At 42.1% G+C, this 22108-nt stretch overlaps 1 pseudogene; it reads right to left on the bottom strand.

Annotated features, from left to right (window-relative positions):
* The window catches only part of LOC141982392 (ethanolaminephosphotransferase 1-like), a 57250-nt pseudogene that overhangs the window by 13416 nt on the left and 21726 nt on the right, over positions 1 to 22108 (bottom strand).

Here is a 22108-nt window from a genome sequence, read left to right as displayed (position 1 = left end):
CAGCTGGAGGACTTGCAGTTTGAAGAAACATCCCAAGTATTTTGTCAATATACTTATATATATTCTCAAGCTTACTGCTCTCAGAATTGTCTGTTTAATGTGCATTGCAGCTAGCTATGTTTTCTATTAAGCAAGGAGGGCTAGTTCAATAAAATCTTGAGTTACGTACAGCAGTCCTACCATCTGCATCACATTAGAGCAGACATGAGACAAAACACTGACTCTTAAGGTTAAATCTAAATTTCCTGTTTCAATCCTGAAGTTTGATTTGTTAGAAGAAAAGCAACCAAGAAGAACAGAAATAGAGACCAGCGCTAGAAATAGAATTTAAAGACCATTAGTTCCCAGCTATTTGTTATCTTTATGAAGTGTCAGTTTAGGTAGAAATAACACACTGACCACAAATGATAATCTTGCTAGTTAAAATTCCATCTCCAAGAGGGGACAGATACACCAAATACATCCTTCACCCAAATAAACTTTTACCCAATGTAATCTTTTATGAGGGTGGGGGTTTGAGTGTATGGGGGAGGGGGTAGTTTTTATGAAGTTGCCCAATTTCTTCAGCACATTGCCTCCGCTGTCTTTTTAGCTGAGGAGGCCTGGCTAGGGGTTGTATTTGGGAACTCATCAAGACTGTTTTTTAATTAGCGTTAAGAAATCCCTTCTGCCCAGCAACTGAATAGCTGCTTCTATATCATTCTCAGTCCCTGCTGATTCAGGGAGCGGAAGGCACAGAGTGAGACTCTAACCCAATCACAATCGCTCGGCCTTTGAGCCATCCTGACTCCTGTCCAAGCAGTGATTTTTGAAATTCCTTAAAATCACACATTCTGCAAATATTACCTGTGTTGATTGAAATCTCATACTTGGGATATTAGGAGACATTCTCTCAATAGAAATCATTCAGTCTAAAAAAAAAATCTAACTTCAAAAAATCAGAACATGAAGTAATGCAAAATGTGAGTGCGAATAGGAATGCTGTGCACTTCTACAACGACTTCATTCTGAGGATCTAAAAACATTATACAACCTATGAACAGAACTGGTCAAGCTTTTGTTTACACAAAAAATCCTTACTACTTCTCAACCCACTCTGTTCCTGAGCTCCATCTCAAAACACCACTGTGAGAAATTATCCCTATTTTATAGTGGAGAAATTGTGCCACAGATAGGTGACACAGAGTAACGTAGGGAAATCCAGTGGCAAGATGGGAATAGAACCCCCAAGTCAGCTGCAAGATCATCCAACCCTCTTTTAGACACATAAAATAGGCAGTTAAAATGCATTTGTATCAGTAACCATCTTTGTCATGTCAGGAAATACTAAAATGATCCACTAAAGGACAAAGGCACATTAGGAACAAAGACACTTTTTGAATTTCCAAAGCTATTTTTGAGATCTAAGTTTTTCATTATGAAAGAGGCAGCTGCAGTAGCAATTCTGACACCTCAAACTCTTGTTTAGGGCTTTTGAATTCAATCCTTATCCTAACACAAAAAAGCGTTAGTTACTTAAGTGAATATTTCTATAGCAGACGTTGCCATAGCATAGTACACCTTATGGAAAATTAAAAACAAATATCTGTCATCTTAAAGAATGACTTAATCAAATCACTGACCCACTTTGCGCCCTATATAAGCCTCTCGCCTTTGTCTAATGGTAATTAAGTAACACTTATTTAAAGAGCCTTAGGCCATTACCAGAAGATCACCAAACTCCTCCAGATTGTGAGAACAAGTTCGGCAATGAGACCCTGCCACTCTACACTGTTGCTGTCATTTTTAAGCCACTGTTGTACTTCAAACCAATGTCATTCTTTCAGATAAATTTTGGTTTCCAAAAACTTTCCATCTGAAAAGGGGAAACTTCTCCCATTTTGGCAGGGCGGGGGCGGGGGGAGAAGGGAGACAGGGAATAGGGCTGGACAATCCTTCTTTGCATAAGGCAGAAGCTAAGGCTTTGTCTACACTACGCACCTTTTAGTGACACAGCTGTGCCGCTACAGCCATGCCGCTAAAAGGTGCGCAGTGTTGCTGCTGTTTGTCGGCGGGAGAGAGCTCTCCCACCGCCAAAAAACTTCCACCCCCAACGAGTGGCTGTAGCTTTGTCAGCAGGAGAGCGCTCCTGCCGACAAAGCACTGGTCACACCGGTGCTTTTCGTTGACAAAACTTTTGGTTTTTGGGTGTGTGATTTTTTTAACACCTCTGAACGACAAAACTTTTGTCAAAAAGAAAAGGAGGACTTGTGGCACCTTAGAGACTAACAAATTTATTTGAGCATAAGCTTTCGTGAGCTACAGCTCACTTGATGCTGTAGCTCACGAAAGCTTATGCTCAAATAAATTTGTGAGTCTCTAAGGTGCCACAAGTCCTCCTTTTCTTTTTGCCGATACAGACTAACACGGCTGCTACTCTGAAAACTTTTGTCATTCAGTTGCCAGCGTAGACAAAGCCAAAGAGTTAATTTTGACTGAACTGAGTCCTTAAATGCTTGGCAGTTTAGTAGCATTTCAACCTGCATCACTAATATTATAGAAACCAATTCTCAGAGGCCCTAAGGTTACATCTATACTGCAGAAAACAAAACATCAGCGAGTCTCAGAGCACAGGTCAACTGACTCAGGCTTGAGGGGCTTGTGCTATCGGGCTAAAAATAGCAGTGTAGATGTTCCCACTGGGGCTGGAGTCTGGGCTCTGAAACCCAGCAAGGGAAGAGGGTCTCAGAGTCCAGGCTCCAGCCCACAGCAGTAGCAGCAGTCTACGCTGCTATTTCCAGCTCGGTAGCATGAGTCCCACTCAGTTGCCCGAGATTCACTGCCACAGGGTTGGTTTGTTTGCAGTGTAGATGTGCCATAACTGACCCATCTCATCACCATACTATTTTCCCTTTCAACCTCTAGACTGATGACTCTTCAGCAGTCATTGAATATAAGGTTAACTGTAAAAATGATTCATTTACACCTAGCACCTGGAAAAATTACTTAGCAATGTTTGGCATCTCAGAGCCTAGAAAACCCCTCCCCACTCCATATTCCACATTTTAGAGCAGTGAGACTGTTGGGAAAAAATTTCACTGCATAGAATGTTTAATACACCCTTGTTAAACTTTTAACATTCAGAGGCACTGGTAGCTGGAGAAGTGGCTGTTTATAGAACAGGACTGATTCTCACAGTTATGCATTTCTGGAGAAAGGAACTTTTTTGTTTTCATTTAATTTCTAATTCCACTGATTGGCGGGGCAAACAGATTATTACATAATCAGCTGCTTGCTGACTACACAATCAGTATTTTATTATTTACAATGTAAAAGTTTGCACCACTTATGAACTGAAAAGAATCAACTGAGAAGAAAATTTTAGAATTTACAAACTTAACATGCCTGAAGTATGCAACTTTAAGCAATTTAAGCAAACAAATACATATTCAAGCATACCAGTACAGCATGAATTTGCACATACAAGACATCTGATTTTACACGGAGACAGGATAGTTGTGCAAAACATGCATGCTATCTGCATGCACAAAGACTCAATTAACATTTGCATGCATATGTTTTGGATTCAGTGAGTTTGCACCCATATTTGGCACCTAAGGCATTGTCATGGTGAGGCTACATGCTAACCCATTGTAGAAATCAAGCACAGACTGGTCATGAGAGAGCTCCATATAATACAGTATACATTGCTATCCCTTTTGAACCAAGTGGTTAGCCAATGTTCATGATCTTCTGGGTTGAGTTAGGAGGAGAAGTTGATGATGGAGACTTGTATTTCTTTCAGGCAATCCTTTTTATTTACAAAAATGTTCCCAAAGTCCTGTTTCCCTGAACACAGTAGGAATCAAACAGGAAGGAAATTCTTTACTAACCATTCCAAGCCTCTTTTCAGCCAGCATTCTGCCCCAAAAGCTCTCCCTCTTGCATTTCTCTGAGCCATGTTACTAGTGTTGCTCTTGCTGGCTGCTTCTCTGGTGTGTCTCCTCATGCACAGCCCTACCAAACATTATTCTCCCCCACACCCATATTTGCCCTAAGCCCCCAGAGAAACTCTCTCAACACATATAGCTCAGCCTTTGTCCAGTCGAGCCGTGTAGCCTGTGTTTTGGGCAGTTGTTCCTATTGTTTCTCCAAAAAGGACCTTACCTGTTTCTTGCATGTATCCTGAATGAATAGTGGCTAGCATGCACATCAGCTTCGATAGGGTTTCACTCAGCCTCCATCATAACAATACTTTCACATGTACTAAGCTGGTGAATATATTAGCTAGCACGTGCTAAGAACACACCTTTAAATCCTAATTGAGCCAAAGTCTAAGCATACTGAACAGGTTTGAAAGTATATCCCTTAACATTACCTAATGACTATTCAGAATGATTAGCTGCTTTGCAATAGAAAGTACAGGAAATCATTTTGAAATGAGTTACCAATATGTTACTGAAAATTTGTCTTAGCAGTATATGCCAATAAAAAAGCAATCTCTCTCCTCCCTCAGTTACCATTTGAAATGCATTTACTTTGACTATGCAAGAGATCTGAGTTCTCACTCCTGAAGCGGACAAAAGCTGGGAGCGTTCTAGAGGCAGTGGCAGAGAGAACACGTTGCCTCACTCTACAGCAATCCCTCTAGCTGCACCAAGAGGAGAATCAGTGGACTCTGAAGGGAGGCACATCCAGTTCTCTCTGGCCAAAAGAAATCTGAATGTTCACTATGATGCAGAACATTTAAGTGGGTTAGACTATGGGGAATGAATGCTTTATATAGACTACACTCAGAAAAGGCCTTTGAAAAATAAGGCAAAGGATTACAATTACGAGTCATTTACTTGTACTTTAAAGTTGATAAAGAGAAAACAATCTTTTCTAAACCAAGGGAAATATGAAACTCTAAATAAAATTGTTTTCCATGGTGTTATGGTATGGCCATTCTCACTTTTGCAACATTGATATTTAAGTAGTCTATTTTGCTACTGATGTCCTGGATCACGGATAAATTCTAATGCTAACATAAGTTCTGTGCACCCCCAGTGATCAGCACAAGGCCCTGAGAGTTGGGACAGCTTGGTTAAATTCCTACCTCTGCCCTATGACTCTGTGACCTTGAGTAGGACACTAAAGCCAACATTTTCAAACCAAAATGCCTAAAAATTAGTCTCCTAAATCCTATTAAACAAAAGTGGCCTGCATTTCAGATGCAAAGCAGTTACAGTGCCTACTGATTTCAGAGCAGTCTCTTCTTACTTTCTGTTGTAAAGTACCTAGTACAAAAGGACTCTGATATTCACTGGGACCTGCAAGTTGTACCGTTATACAGCCAGTAATACAAAAACACCATAACTGTTAAAGTTGAAAGGCACCAAATTTAAAACTAATGAGCGGAATTATGTTTTACATAATTTGAAACTAATCTGTGGAACTCATTGCCACAAGACAACATTGAGTTCAAGAATTAAGTAGGATGCACATTTTTTTGATAAAAGGATTTTCCTGCTGACAAATGGGGTTTCAATGAAAATGAATTTTTTGCAGGGAAAATGTCATGGGAGTGGGGGGAGTAAAGACAAGAAATTTCAAAGCAAAATTAACATTTACACTTTAGTTTCATACCTAATTGCCTTTTCTATTGTCTTTCTGTTTTTAAAAACCAAAAATGCAATGTTTCAATTTACAGTTTTTAGATTTTTCAGGTTTAATCATTCTCCTTTTTTACTTTCCTCCTCTCCTCACCCCGCCCCAGCCACCCTTCCTTTGTCCACTGGAATAAGGAGCGTAAAGGTCAAAAAAATTGAGAGAATGTGGCAGGGGAAACATCCTCTCCCTCCCTGCCCCCCCTTGTAAGAATGAAAACAAAAGCAGAACAACCCCACATTTTCTCAGTGGAAGAAAATATCCTTTTTTTTTGTTCTAACACCTTTTTTCCCCAGCTCAGAAAAGTGTGAAAAATGTTTTTAGAAAGAGTGAAAAAATACTTTCATTTGTTTAAACTTTTTTAAAACTTTTCATACTTTTCCAGTTGAAAAACACATTTTAAAGTGAGGAAGTATCATCTTCCCCATATCCCATTCATCCTTTTTTACATTTTTCCACATTTTTCCATTGTGGAAAAAAAACCATAACTGTGAGGGGGGAGACCCAAAAATATAAAACCTGAAATGAAACAAAAATTTAAAACAGAATTTTAAAAAGTCAGTGAAAGATCATAAAAACTCTGAACATTTTTTTTTGTCTGAAACTTTAGGGAGGGAGGGAAATACTTTTTGCAACTAACTCTAGGTTAGATATGTAAATGGCTAATGAGTACTTCCACAGTTATGTTATGTTAGAATAATTTTTTAGAAGAGAGCTAAACCCTCAGGCTTCTGGGCATAAACCACTAAGTGACAGAGGATAGGAAGAAATGTTCTCTATGGGTAGGTTATTGCATGATTGTCCATTTACAGGGATTCTTGCACTTGCCTCTGGAGCATATGGTACAGACCACGGTTAAGAAACAAGCTACTAGATTAGGTATGGCCCTGGGCTGATCCTGTATGATAGCTCCTGTTTGGTAAGGTTTAAATGTCATGCCTTGGGGTCATCCCTATTTATTAATTATTATTGTTTATGTATTTATTATCAAACCAACATATAGCAATGGCTGAGAGCACCTCCAAAAATGGAAACTTATTTTTACAAAATCAATGTAAATTCCAGTATAACACACCACAGAAAAAATTAACACGTTTGTTTTCTACAAACATTAACCCCACTTATAGGAGAGAGTGCATGGCCCAGACCTCAGCCAGCTTTTACATCTCATTTTTCAGCTGGGACTTGGTCCTGCATTATTGAAGCCAATGGATGCTTTGCCATTGATTTCAGTTGGCACAAGATCGGGCAGTTAGGGTGGGTTTCACAACAGGACTGAGGTGTTGCAATGCTGAGCATCACGGCACCTTACTTTTAGGTGTCTAAAAAATCTGGGAACAACACTGCGACCCACAAAGCCAAGTTACACACCTAGGTTCTCTATACAATGAACGGGGAGGGACAGGCACCTAAGAATGCAATCCACAAAAGCCAGCATACTAGTTGGGGAGCCACCTAAGCTAGTTAATGGGAGATGCAGATGAGAGGGATGTGTCCTAAGCCCTGCCCCTCTCTCAGAGGTGGGCATATAAGCTCTGGCTGAAGAAAGACAGCTAGCTTTGCTTAGCAATCCATGAAAAGGAACCTACTGCCAAATGGCGCCTAAGGCATTCATTGTGAGAATGAGTTTGGCACCCGCCTTGCTCCACACAAAATGGTGCAGGGAGGGTGTGTCCACCTTTTAACTTTTAGCCCAGTGGTTAGAGCACTTGCCTGGGATATGAGAGCCAAGTCCAATTCTCCTCTCTGTGCCAGGAGCAGGGAGGGAGGGAGGGAGGATTTGAACAGGGGTTTCCTATGGAGAGTTCTACTGGCTACTGAGCTATGGGACATTCTGATGAGGGCTCCCTCAGTCTCTCGTATTGAGGCTGTTCCATGATGGATAAATAAGAGAGTTTGAAGCAGGAGAATTGGAGCTGACGTGTCTCACCTGCCAGGTGGGGCCCTAACCATTGGATTACAGCCTCATTCACACTCTTCCTCTCTCTGAGCCTATTACTTCCACTGTGGACAAATACTTAAATAGTCATTGGGCCAGAAAGAGGGAGTAAGTGCATGGGAATGACCCTGTAGGCCATTAGTTAGGGCACCCATCTAGGAGGTGGGAGATCCTGAGTCCAGTCCCCTTGCAGCAGTCACTTTTTCATTATTTATCCACAGACAACTGCTTCAGCGGGAGAAACTGAGGGCATCCCCTCATCAGAATATCAGTGGTGAGTGAACTCTCCTAAGAGGTGGAAGACCCCATTTCTCCCACTTCTGGCGGAGAGGGGGAAATTGAACCTGGGTCTCCAACTACCCAGGTGAGTGCTCTAACCCTGGTCTAAAAGATATAAGGTAGACATCTCCTCCTACAGCTAGATTTAGAATTGGACTTGATCCAGTTGGCTGCCTCTGAAGACTCCTTCCAGATCAGGCCCCACACACAACTTAAGTGGCTGAATGCCTCTTCTCCCCTGGCTCTCAAATTGCTTTGGGGCTTAGGTGGGAGATAGGTGTCCAGATGCCTAAAGGGAGTGAGCAGTGCACATGCTCAGAAACAGAAACTTCGATTCTGAGGGAACTTTTACTCTAAAAAACTTAGGCACCGAAAGGGTTTAGGTGCCCACAGTGTTCAGTTGAAGTTTTGTGGATTGCAGTAGAGCCAAACGGGGACTTAGGCACCTAAGTCTGGGATTAGGTGCCTAAATCAATTTGTGGATCCCATCTTTACCGGCCAATCCCAAAGGTCTGAAACATGCAACGATGCTTGGATTATAGAACAGCCTTTCTATTGTGCACGTAGAGCTGCACCGATGAAATACAAGGAACCCACTGTAAGGTCTAATGGCACCTCAAGCACACAGAAACAATTTTCTAACTTTTGATTTTGATTAATACTGTGGGGAGTGGGGAAAGGAAAGCACTTCTTTCTGTGCATTCAAAAGTGATTTTTTTTGCTTGCAAGTGAGCAAAAACTTTATGGCAGCTTTTTGGATTCATTTAAGGTACCAAATTCACTTGGGAAATAATTGTGTGAAAAGACATGTTTTTCTAAAAATGTTCACATCAATATCTGCCCTATAGTATTATGCTTTTTTTTTTTTGCGGGGGGGTCTGAACCAGTTATGACACACCCTGTCCCAGTGTGACCCTATGGGAGATTCTACTGAGCCAGAGTGTTGAGGGCAATTGTGGTTAATCCTCACAGGGCTTTCAGGGTATCATCTGAGAGGGCCTTGCTGAGTTGAGGTAATTAGGTACAGCTGAGGCTACTTAGTGTCTGAACTTTTAAAAGGGACTGGGCTTCTCTCATACTACGTTAGAAATGGTGTTTGCTGTCTGGATGTCAGGACAGGGAGCTCTTTAGGCAGAAGAGCTACCCTGTTTATTTTGTTTGGTGTGTATCTGAGAGTTTGCTTTGGGGCTTAAGGATTTGAGCTTCATGATGAAAATGTGGCCAGGGCCCATGAAAGTTTTCTGGGTGTGTTCACTTGGTAGCAGAAGAAATACTGTAAAATACTCTGGAGTGGTTTCTCTGCTTAACCTGGGATTCCAGTGAGATTTCTGTCCAGTGTATCTGACCCTGGACTTCCTAGATGCATTCAGAGCATGCAAGGTGATTCACAGGAAAGTAAGGAAGACTGTCCTAGCCCTGCAGATCTAACACTCGGTTTTGCTGTTGTTTTTGTAAATCTTAAACACACTCAATCCTGGTAATGAGAGAACATGAGCCTCACTCAGTAAAACTACAACATCTATTGAGAATGTGTTAAGAGTGAAGTTCACCATTAGGGACTCCAATTGTTGAAAATCCATTAGAGACATTTGCAAACCCTACTCTTGCTCTTCTAAGTTGATTGTCCAAAAACTTGACAGCCCAGCAGCTCTGCTTCTGTACTGGGGTAAGGAGGGGGAGAGAGAATGAAACTGCATTCAGATACTTTGCCAAGTATTGACCAAGCAGATACAAGCTCATTGTTAAAGTGCCAACAGTAATTAATAAAAGCCACCAAATGGTTAAGTGATGCCCCATTAAGATTTAATTAGGGGCCTTGGAAACAAACTCACAAAATGTCAGTGTCCTGTTTGTTTTTCTATTTATCAGTGCTCATGAAAGGGACTGAATTGCAAGAGAGTGGATTCTCTGATTTTATTTTTATATATATGAAAACAGTTCCATAGAATGTGCTTGCCATTCAGGCTTCCCCCACTATCAACTAATCTGGTGAAACAACCTCTGTGTGAGAAGGTAGGTTAGTCTTCATCTGTTCATCCCTTAGGGTGTCTGAGACTGTCACCATTTTTAGGAATCCTGGCACAGAGCAAAATGGATCTGGTGCTACAGATCTCAGACTACCATTGCAAACTGAACTGAACCTACTCATTGCACATAAGCTGATGAACAGCTATCAAATGGTGACCACTTCTGGTCTCTATTACTGAACCCAGATTCAAACTTGTGACACAAAGACTAAATGCTTTCTAGCCCAAAGTCAATCCCAAGGACTCTCTCATCTGCCCTCTCTTGCTTTGTGAATGTAACTGAAGAGTCCCTAAAAACAAACTTGAAGACTGATTTCAATAAAGTTACAAGGGGCTGTGAAAACAGTAATAACTGAGCCAATTAATATAGTTCATTTGGGCGGTTTTCTCATCGTTAAAAACAGTCATATATATATTCTAGCCATGAAATCTGTCCCACTAAGGGCATTGTAACTACTGTGTGACAGATTTTAAAGGCCTCCCTGGGCTCTTAGATATGTGTAAAGTACCCAAGAAAATGATGGAAAGAACATTCAGTTCTCCTGCTTAAAAAATCCATTCACATGACCCTTGCCTGACTAGCACGCAATATATAAACAGAGCCTAATAACTCTTAAGTGATATTATTAAGCTTTTCTTTGAGGTGGTTTTTGGTTGAGTGAGAGTAAAGAGAGGCTGCTTGCTTCTGGGGATTTTAAAGCTTTAACAAGCCTCCCTTCCACAAATCTTCTTAATATGTTGAACAGTGTGAACTAAAGCTTCATCCGTGGCTTGTCAAGCCGAAGGAAGGTCATTGCTTTTCTCCTTAAACTGGTTGTCACGTGCCTTAAAGACAGGCACAAAAGAAGATAGGTACTTGGTAAAGGAAGACTGCACTCAGTGGACTAATTCAGGATTGCATATCACACCATCACATAGCCAACTTCTGCACAAGCTGGCATTGATCTTCTCAGAGTGCCTATGGTGCTCTGACTTGTGCACAAATCATTCCATATCTCCCTATTTCCCCACTTCCAGCCACCAGATGGCATTTTAAGCTCATTCCCACATAAAATGAGTTGACAAATTCATGAGATATTACTGTGGCATGTTCTATTTCACATTTTTTTTTCTCCAAAGAGCTCAAAAATGGGCATACTGTGGACCTGAAATACAAAGGATTATACAATTTTGGCTGCTGTCATAAGATTTTACATTGAGGGTAAAACAAGAGAGGAAACAAAAACACATCCTTGTACACATTCCTTCTAAAAACTATGCCTAAGTACAGGGTCACTCGAATAGTTCTACTTCTTTATAATCTGTGAATTCCTGGAAGGTACAATAGAAGCTGAAGATAGTATCTTTTAATGGTTTGTAAGTGGGGGTGAGAGATGGAGAGTGTGTGTGAATTTAATAGGCACAATTAAATTATCTCCTCAAACACATTTGTACAGCTTCTAGGGAAGTCAATGGGTGATAAAAACACATACCCAAGAGCTTAATTTGGCTCAAAGAGTGCAAATGTTTCTTAAGAATTATTTCCATACTGGATGTGTTAAATAGTGTATAAGACCAACTTCTCCTTTTCCTGTCTTTTCTCTTCCTAATTAAATTCATTACAAATAAAAATCTAATACATCAGGATATTCAAAATGTGCATGTTAATTTCTTAACATTCCAGCTAAATCCTGGAAGATATTTCAGACACATTCCTGATTTTCATGTTATTGAAAACTCATTATTTTAATCTGTTAAAAGATAAAACTACTTCTGTTCTCTTTCCAGTTGTAATTCTGTCTGTTTCCTGGCTTAGGAAGTTTTCAGTGCTTATATCAGAATCTAGAAATAAAAGTGATTACATCAGATAGGAAGTAATGCTTAACATTAGTTAGTAGGAGTAGCAACATTTTAGCATTTCTGTTCTACAAATACTTTCTAAACACAAGTTTAAAAACTGAATAGCCTGCTCGTCAGGTTGACAGTTTTGTCTCCTAACATTATTTAAACAGTAAAAGCCTTCATTCTTTCCACCACATCACTTTGTACCAATAGTATCTAAGGCCCAAATTCTCGAAGTTAGTTAGGATTTGAATGTCAGTTGAAATCAATAGAAGTTAAGAGATTAAATACCTTTGAGGATCTTGTCCTAAGAACCTATTGTATTATGGATTAAAAGGGTCAAACTCATACTAATAAACACACATACATACAAATTCCATGTCTCCCTCCTCCCCCACCATCCCAATAATGAAAGCAATCTTACTTGTGTGACATTAACTACACTTGAATCTTTGGAAACCTGTCAACCAAGCAGCAAAAAGAATTAGACCCCCTGATTGAAGTCAGGTTCTTCTGTGTGTCAGTTGTGAGTTAGTGAGCATCAGAAAGTATGAACGTGAGGAGGAAACATTTCTCCAATCGTTTCCATTTCTCGGTGGGAGATTCTCTAAATCACTACAATATTGATCTTAATAAATCACTCTGTAAATACATCTCTTTCAGTGGCAGATAACAAATATTGTAGGAAGAAAAAAAAACAATTATAAAGAAAAAGAAGTAAATAAGCTAGGAAAAACCATTTAGATTTTCACAGCTCTGGAGATTTACCTATCAGCAAGATTACTAATATATCTGTAATGTAATAACCAAATAGGAAAGTCTTGTGCCAAACTTCTACCCCAACAGCAGCAATCACCAGATACATTGCTATTAATGTCTATAGAAAAAGGATAAAGCTGTTTTAATCTTCCACTTATAAAGGGAAATTTAAATGCATAAAATTTCACTCACTCTAATCGAGCATAAACTCCAGGGTCCAAATATGCTGGTTTCCACCTCTTCCCTCCCCACACAATAGGGACTAATCCTGCAACCCAACTCAATACTTGGAGGTAGAGGAGCAAAGTTCCAATACAGCCAACAAAATGACTTTAAGAATAAGCTGTACAAGAGGCAAGCTGCAATCCTGGTAATGTGTGCATCCTCCTCTTCTCAGTACTAGTCCAGAAACTGCAACTCCCCAATCTCTTCATAAAGCTGGGTCTCATAGGTGTCAATGGACCTAGATTCAGATTTTCAAATCTGGTTACTGTGATTATTTTCTGTCTCTTTAATCTAGGGGTGGACAAACGTTTTGGTCTGAGGACCGCATCTGGCTATGGAAATTGTATGGTGGGCAGTGAATGCTCACGAAATTGGGAGTTGGGATGCAGGAGGGGGTGAGGGCTCTGGCTGCAGGTGCGGGCTCTGGGGTGGGGCCAGGGATGCGGGGTTTGGAGTGTAGGAGGGGGCTGCAGGCTGGAGGTGGAGAAGAGGGGTTTGGAGTATAGGAGGGGGCTCTGGGCTGAAGCAGGGGGTTGGGGTATGGGAGGGGGTACAGGCTCTGGGCTGGAGGTGCAGGTTCCAGGGTGGGGCCAGAAATGAGGGGTTCAGGGTGGGGGGGGCTCCGGGCTGGAGCAGGGGATTGGAGTCTGGGGGAGAGTGCTCTGGGCTGGGACCAAGGGGTTCGGAGGGTGGGAGGAGGAGCAGGGCTGGAGCAGGAGTGCGGGAAGAGGTCCGGGGTGCAGACTCCAGGCAGCATTTACCTCAAGCAGCTCCCGGAAGCAGCGCTATGTCCCCCCTCCAGCTCCTACGTGGAGGCGCGGCGCCAGCCAGGCGTCTCTATGCACTGCCCCGTCACAGTTCCCGGCCAATGGGAGCTGCAGAGCCGGCACTTGGGGCTGGGGCAGAGTGTGAAGCTCCCTGGGCTGCCCCTACACATATGAGCTGGAGGGGGGACATGCCGCTGCTTCCAGGATCCGTGTGGAGCGGGGCAAGCCCCCAACCCTGCTCCTCAGCAGAAGCTTGAGGGCCAGATTAAAAGGTCTGATGGGCCAGACGCGGTCCGTGGGCCATAGTTTGCCCACCCCTGGTTTCCAACCCATTTTTTTCCCCTAAACAGAATAAAGCAAAGTACTTTTAGGGGAAAAAATAGCTGACATTAATCTCTTATTAAAGCAAAATGGAAAAAATGAAAAAATAGAACTCATCTTTTTTGTAAAGATTCTTAGTTTGGCTAAGAGACACTAACACTATTCATTATCGGTAGGGCCCTACCAAATTCATGGTCCATTTTAGTCAACGTCACGGTCAGAGGATTTTTTAAATAGTAAATTTCATGATTTCAGCTATTTAAATCTGAAATTTCATGGTGCTGTAATTATAGGGGTCCTGACCCTGCAAAAAAATTGCGGGGGGGGGGGCCCGCGGCTGCAAGGTTATTGTAGTGGGGTTGCGGTACTGTTACCCTTACTTCTGCGCTGCTGTCTATAGAGCTGGGCCCTCAGTCAGCAGCCGCCACTTTCTGCCTACCCAACTCTGAAGGCAGCAGCACAGAAGTAAAGGTGGCATGGTCTGGTATTACCACCCTTACTTCTGTGCTGCTGCTGGCGGGCGCTGCCTCCAGAGCTGAGCGCCTGGCCAACAGCCGCCGCCCTCCAGCCGCCCAGCTCTGATGGCAATGCAGGGAAGTAAGGGTGGCAATACTGTGACGACAACCCCCCCCCCACAACTCACTTTTGGGTCAGGACCCCCAATTTGAGAAATGCTGGTCTCCCCTGTAAAATCTGTATAGTCTAGGGTAAAAGCACATAAAAGACCAGATTTCATGAGGGGAGACCAGATTTCGTGGTCCATGACGCATTTTTTACGGCCGTGAATTTGGTAGGGCCCTAATTATAGGATAGACGAGGAAGCAAGCAGGCAACTTTATTAAAAATAAAAGGAGTAACCACTTAATTCATTAGGCACTGCATTGAAAACTTTACCCTATGTGGGTTAGGTTACTCTAGTTATAACAGTGATGTACCTGTAATTTGGATATTCTGATTAAAGTTAATTTGGTGGCATCGTTAAAAACATTCTTGTGGCGGTAGCTCTATTTTATTGCACATTGTAGTCATTGTATCATAATAATCTTCACATCACCGCCTATTAGCATTTGAAGGCCCAAAGCTGACTAGTGTTTCCTGTCATTTTAAGGGCTTACAGTGGACATACAGTATTGAATGTAGAAGAATCAAAAAGCCTCCAGTCAGGATACTGTAGGCAGGACTGGTAGTGCCGCCTATTATTAAGGTTGCCTAACACGTCTCATTATAAGACTCTGTTCTCAGTTGCCAACCTTTAACAGTTCAGGCTGAAATTTTATATGCTGGGTGTCTGCCTCAGGCTGAATTATTCTGGAAAATTTCAACCAAAACGATGTAGTTGTGTCTAAGAATGAGGCTAGGGGGAAATACGTTAACGTGCCCATGTAAAATTCTGGTGGTGTTTTCTTTAAAAAGCTCTAGCACCTCCATGCTTTGCAGCAGGGTCTTGAAATTTTACAGTGGGATGGCATTTGTACCAGGGATATGCCTTTTACCATTTTGGTGTAAATCTGCCCAAATTTGACAGGCTGCCACAGGAAGGCTATTGAGGAGCTAGGGAGGGAGGCAGGCCGGAAACCAGGAAGGTTTCTGTTGGAAACCTGCCAGGCATCTGTCAGAAATTTGTTGAAATCGAGACGTTCTCCCAGAATGTTTCAATTCTGAAGCATCAGCATTTTCCAAGAGAAAACTGTTCCATCAGAAAAATTTCTTACCAACTCTATTGCCAGTGCACCATTCCCAGAAAGCAACTGAGGATGCTCCAGCAAGGACTATGGGGCAAAGCTGGACTTTCCTTGAAACAGATACTTTCAGCTGCTTTGTACCAGGATGCGGCCGGGCACAGGAACTGAAAGCAGAGAGCCTGTCTCTCCTGTGCTCTCAGTGACCCCTCTGTTAGCATGCAGGCATGAAGGAGGAAGTCACTAGAGCTGAATGCAGAGTGGGCAAAAGCCGGACTAGGGGAGGAGGGAAGAAGTAAACTGGGACGAGGAGTCTAGTGAAACTGAGACTGGCGGGAGGGTGGGGGTAGGAGGAAGAAACCAGTGACTGTTACTGGAGACTGGAACCCAGGAGGTAGGGGAGGCTGTACTAGGTAGGACAAGGAGACTGGGACTGGGATTTGGGGTGGGGGGAGACTGAGACCATGAATCAGTGTGAGAAATGGGAGGAGGGAGTTAGAAACCAGTTAGACTGGGGAGGCGGGGTGGGGAACACTGACATCAGATGAGGTGATTTTTTTTTCAAGTTGGGTGATTCATCAAATCCTAATCTATTTCACAAATGATTTTTTTGTTTTTGACAAATCAGCATTTTTCAACAGAAAACATGGCTAGTCAAAAAATTCCCGATCAGCTCTACTCACAGATTCAAGTGCATTGTTTGTTGTTTTACAGATGCTGTAGACGATGCACTAAAGAATGTTTTTTTAAACTTCTGGAGAGGCATATTTTTAAAGATTGAAAAAAAAAAAGTGAGATCCTGGATCTATTTAAATCAATTGCAAAAAAAATCCCATTGCCTTCAATGGGGCAGGATTTCACCCCAGAAGCCTGTCACATTATAAAATTTGAAAAGTTAAATCAAAAGCGGAGCTTAGAAACCTTAAGAATGTCCATTTATCTTGAAAGTAGAACTGAGCAAAAGTAAAACAATTTTTTTAAAAAAAATATGGATTTGAGTTCACTACATTCTTGCAAAATTGGATTTTTTTGACAAATTTGTGCAACATATTTTGCACGATCCTAATGTTTGTGAACATTTAAAAAGTTCCTTTTGGTAAAAATAAATAAATACATAAAAATTGCATGGTAATATTCCCAAACACTACATTATCAATTGAATGAAAAAGAGGGCTGAGAGACAGGAGTTCTACTTCTACATCTGGCAATGACTGGCCTTAATAATACTTTGCATATATATAGTACTTTAAGAGTATTATCTCCTTTTATGCAGATGGAGAAAATGAGAATGCCATGTTAAATGACATGCCTAAGTTCACACAGCAAGTCAGTTTCAAAATCATGCATCATGCATACAAAATCATGCATACAACCCAGGTTTCTCCCACTAATCCACTAGAATCCAGTGCTTTACCATCAAATCATTTAATCTCTGAGTTTTATTTGTAAAAGACAACAACCATACCTAACACAGACAAAAATCAGAAAATATGTCGTTTTTAAGATGTCCATACCCACAAGTATGTACCATTGATTCCCATTTTGAAGATTTGAAAACTTAGGATATGAAAGGTTATTTGCTTCTGGGCTCTGTGGTATAGCAGAGTAGGCACCAGGCTTGGAGTCAGGATATGTGAGGTCTAATCTTAGTCTAAATAGTGACTTGCTACATAATCATGCTTATGGCAATTACAGTAATTTAATCTCAGTTTTTCCATCTGTAAAATGGGGGTAATGATACTTAATATTTGTAAAGTTCTGTATAAGTGCAACCTTTTATTAATGCTGGTAAGTGGCAAAGGTGGAATAAAAACTCATGGCTTGTAGTTAATCACTATGTGATTTTTGAGCGGCACTGCCTCTTCCGGGTTTTTGAAGCTTCACAAAAGGGAATTTTGTGACTGAAGTTTTTTGAATGCTGATATATTTCACATACAAGCACACATGTAAGACTGGGTCTGCTACATTACACCCACAAAAAACTGGCAAAAAGTTTCTCATAATTTTCCTCCAGCTCTTCTTAAATGTAGAGCTATGTGAAACTCCTGACCATTCCTTTAAAGTCTCTACAATGCACCAAAAAATCACAGCATTCATTTTATTGCAAAAAGTTAAGTCAAAATTAAAGTTTTATACTTTCAGTTTCACTGGGATAATAGATTAGCATTAAATACATTTGCATTATAAAATTTTCAATTAATTTTATGCTCACATTTAATACATGACAGGTTTCAGAGTAACAGCCGTGTTAGTCTGTATCCGTGAAAAGGAGTACTTGTGGCACCTTAGAGACTAACAAATTTATTTGAGCATAAGCTTTCATGAGCTACAGCTTACTTCATCGGATGCATTCAGTGGAAAATACAGTGGGGAGATTTATATACACAGAGAACATGAAACAATGGGTGTTACCATACACACTATAACAAGAGAGTGATTAGGTAAGGTGAGCTATTACCAGCAGGAGAGCGGGGGTGGGGGGAAAACCTTTTGAGGTGATAATCAAGGTGGGCCATTTCCAGCAGTTGACAAGAACGTCTGAGGAACGGGGGGGGGGGGGGGAGGGGGAGGGAATAAACATAGGGAAATAGTTTTACTTTGTGTAATGACCCATCCACTCCCAGTCTGTATTCAAGCCTAAGTTAATTGTATCCAGTTTGCAAATTAATTGCAGTTCAGCAGTCTCTCGTTGGAGTCTGTTTTTGAAGTTTTTTTGTTGAAGAATTGCCACTTTTAGGTCTGTAATCGAGTGACCAAAGAAATTGAAGTGTTCTCTGACTGGTTTTTGAATGTTATAATTCTTGACGTCTGATTTGTGTCCATTTATTCTTTTACGTAGAGACTGTCCAGTTTGGCCAACGTACATGGCAGAGGGGCATTGATGGCACATGATGGCATATATCACATTGGTAGATGTGCAGGTGACCGAGCCTCTGACAGTGTGGCTGATGTGATTAGGCCCTATGATGGTGTCCCCTGAATAGATATGTGGACACAGTTGGCAACGGGCTTTGTTGCAAGGATAGGTTCCTGGGTTAGTGTTTTTGTTGTGTAGTGTATGGTTGCTGGTGAGTATTTGCTTCAGGTTGGGGGGACTGTCTGTAAGCAAGGACTGGCCTGTCTCCCAAGATCTGTGAGAGTGATGGGTCGTCCTTCAGGATAGGTTGTAGATCCTTGATGATGTGTTGGAGAGGTTTTAATTGGGGGCTGAAGGTGATGGCTAGTGGCTTTCTGTTATTTTTTTTGTTGGGCCTGTCCTGTAGTAGGTAACTTCTGGGTACTCTTCTGGCTCTGTCAAACAGTTTCTTCACTTCAGCAGGAGGGTATTGTAGTTGTAAGAACACTTGATCGAGATCTTGTAGGTGTTTTGTCTCTGTCTGAGGGGTTGGAGCAAATGCGGTTGTATCACAGAGTTTGGCTGTAGACAATGGATTGTGTGGTGTGGTCTGGATGAAAGCTGGAGGCATGTAGGTAGGCATAATGGTCAGTAGGTTTCCGGTATAGGGTGGTGCTTATGTGAGCATCACTTATTAGCACCATAGTGTCCAGGAAGTGGATCTCTTGTGTGGACTGGTCCAGGCTGAGGTTGATGGTGGTGTAACCCTTCTGCCTGTCAGAGTTGGCAGCAACAAGGGCCGGGTTCAGTATCTAGGGGTTCCAGTCCAATAACACAATGCAAAACCGGCTCGAGCCCCCACCCAGTGACCTGGGACAAATATATACCACCCCCGCTGGGTGCCTCCAAGAGGCAATAGTTCCCCTCTCGCAAGCACATAGTCTGAGTGTAGCAAAAAGCCTTTTAATAACAGAGAGAAACAATGTGGCATTATGTTGGGGAAACACCACCAACAGGATTCATAACACAACCCATGAGCAAAAAACCCACCCCAAGCAAATTGGGGCCTGTCCTTTCCCTTTGGTTCTTGAGTCCAGCAACCCCAAATCACTCAAAGTCCCAAAAGTCTCTGTCCCAGAGTTCAAAAGTTCATCTGCAGTGTTTTACCTCCCAACCTTGGTGGAGATTGGGGGGGCGTTAAGGGGCACCTTACGTGGTCCAAAGCTGATGGCCCCACCTCTCCATGGGGCTCCGCTCCGCCAGCCGCCCCATGAGCTGCTCTAGGCATCCAACAAACTGCTCTGCTCCACAAGCCGCTCTGCTCGCCATCCCGCAAATTGCTCTGCTCCACAAGCCGCTCTGCTCGCCGTCCCGCAAACTGCTCCACCATATATCTTCAGGCTCCCCCACTACTTAACACAACACTCAGCTCTTAGTAAGTTTAGCTCTTTTGTGATTTCAGCTTGCAGCAGGGGAGCCTCAGTGCTGGTGCACCATTGGCCCAAAGTGAATTCAGCTTAGCAGCCTGTAACTAGACTCCTAATGGAATCAAAATTAGCTCTGATATTCCACAGTGGAGAGAGAAGAAAGTGCAATTAGCATGTAAGACCCTCACCAGGGGGCCCATGCCACCAAGTATTAATACCTGTCCCCAGCCTCTCTTGATTCACAGAGTTTTGGAACCCATGTCCCTTGCCTAGTGAGTGCTACTTAGTTGGTGGCGAGTCCCTCCATCATAACAAAAGGCCAAGTACAGTTCCACTGTCCTTGATTCCCATAATCAGGGTAATAACAATTTATTCTTCCTGCCCCAATAACAGAGACACTGGGGATCCCACAGCAGCCAAAGTGACCATTTGGGCAGCTATGGCCTCATTCTAGGTGGGGTGGGTGTGCATATGCAAATGAGATCGGCCCCTGAAGTTCTTTTCCACAACTTGCCACACCTCACCACCAGATGTCAGGGTGGAGCTCATCCTGACTCTGCTTACATCGGGATGGAAATTGTTGAAATCATGGTAGAATTCCTCAAGGACTCCATTACAGACCTAAAAGTGGCAATTCTTCAACAAAAATCTTCAAAAACAGACTCCAACAAGAGACTGCTGAATTGGAATTAATTTGCAAACGGGATACAATTAACTTAGGCTTGAATAAAGACTGGGAGTGGATGTGTCATTACACAAAGTAAAACTATTTCCCCATGTTTATTCCCCCCCTCTCCCCATTCCTCACACATTCTTGTCAACTGCTGGAAATGGCCCACCTTGATTATCACTACAAAAGGTTTCCCCCGCACCCCCACCCCCACAACCGCTCACCTTACCTGATCACTCTCCTTACAGGGTGTATGGTAACACCCATTGTTTCATGTTCTCTGTGTATATAAATCTCCCCACTGTATTTTCCACTGAATGCATCCGATGAAGTGAGCTGTAGCTCACGAAAGCTTATGCTCTAATAAATTTGTTAGTCTCTAAGGTGCCACAAGTACTCCTTTTCTTTTTGCTTAATACATGAACCTCTAGAGAATATGAACAAATAAAAAATCATTTACAAAGGAAGATTTGTTTTCTGCTCCCAAAATAAACATTACATAAATGTCACTCTAGAAAATAAAAGTAAACAGCCGAGCAATCTTCTGGGTCTGATTTGAACAGGTGCAAAACTTAGCCTGATGTGAATTTTTTCAGACTTTTTTTTTTTTTAATTTTAACATGACATTATGTGCAATAAATGGATACATATAGAAACAGGTAGAGAACTGGTGACAGGCAGTTAAGTAATATGTTAAAAAAAATAATTCTCAAAGAAGCTTGCTATGCATTTAGATTTGAGCAGATATTCAGTAATAGGGAAAACAAACGAAAAAAGGAGTTTCACAGAAAAACCACTTAATTATAATTCTGCTGACGGGCTCCTTGATTAATTAATCTAACAGAGAGTAAGAGTCAGTGCAGCAGAATTCCACTGATTCTAATGGGCCTTCCACACCTATGTCCTGATCCTGCAAAGACTTACACATGTGCTTAACCTTATGCATTGGGAGTAACTCTGTTAACTTTGATAGATCTACTCATGGTATGTAAAGTTAAATATGTGCCTAAGGCTTGTTTAGATGGAGAGTTGGTGACAAAAAGCTGGGGTGTAAATTTCCCATCGGGAGTAGATCAAATCATGGTTGTCTTTCTCCCGGAGGATAGAAGCAACTTTGTCTGTATGAAATAAAAGCTGGTCTCTATACTGGAAGGAAAGGTTAAAGGACTAGAGAGAGACCCATGTATTGACCTTGTGTTGCACCAGAGAAAATGAAGACTTTTTGGCTAAAAGTCAGGATTTGTTACTTCAGGCACAGCCTGCTGAAGAATCAGAAAGGGCAGTGTAGGGGGGACTGAAGAAAAAGGAAGGAAGTTGGCAGTATGTGTCCTCTTGAAGAACAAGGAGGAGAACCAATATACCCCCAACACAGATAGAAGTAAGCAACCGCTTTCAGGCTCTCTGCACAGGTACTAGGGAGAATGCCTTGGAAGCGTCATCTGAGGGAAGGGATCAGGAGACCGTGTCAACCAGAAGGCATGGAATGCATTGTCCTCAGGATGGGGGTTCCACGACCCCCCACTCTCAAGAGGAGGAGAAGGATAGTGGTGGTCAGGGAATCCCTCCTAAGGGGGACAGAGTCATCCATCTGCTGTCCAGACTGGGAATTCTGAGAAGTGTCCTGCTTGCCTGGAGCTAGAATGCAGGATGTGACTGAGACTCACCTTGGACCGCTACCCCTTCCTACTTATCCATCTGGACACCTACGATACTGCCAAGAATGACCTTGA

This window comes from Natator depressus, chromosome 2 (genome assembly GCF_965152275.1).
Source record: "Natator depressus isolate rNatDep1 chromosome 2, rNatDep2.hap1, whole genome shotgun sequence".
In the NCBI taxonomy this organism is placed as follows: Eukaryota; Metazoa; Chordata; order Testudines; family Cheloniidae; genus Natator; species Natator depressus.
Note: the sequence above shows the minus strand (reverse complement) of the source record. Positions and strands in the feature narration are given on the sequence as shown.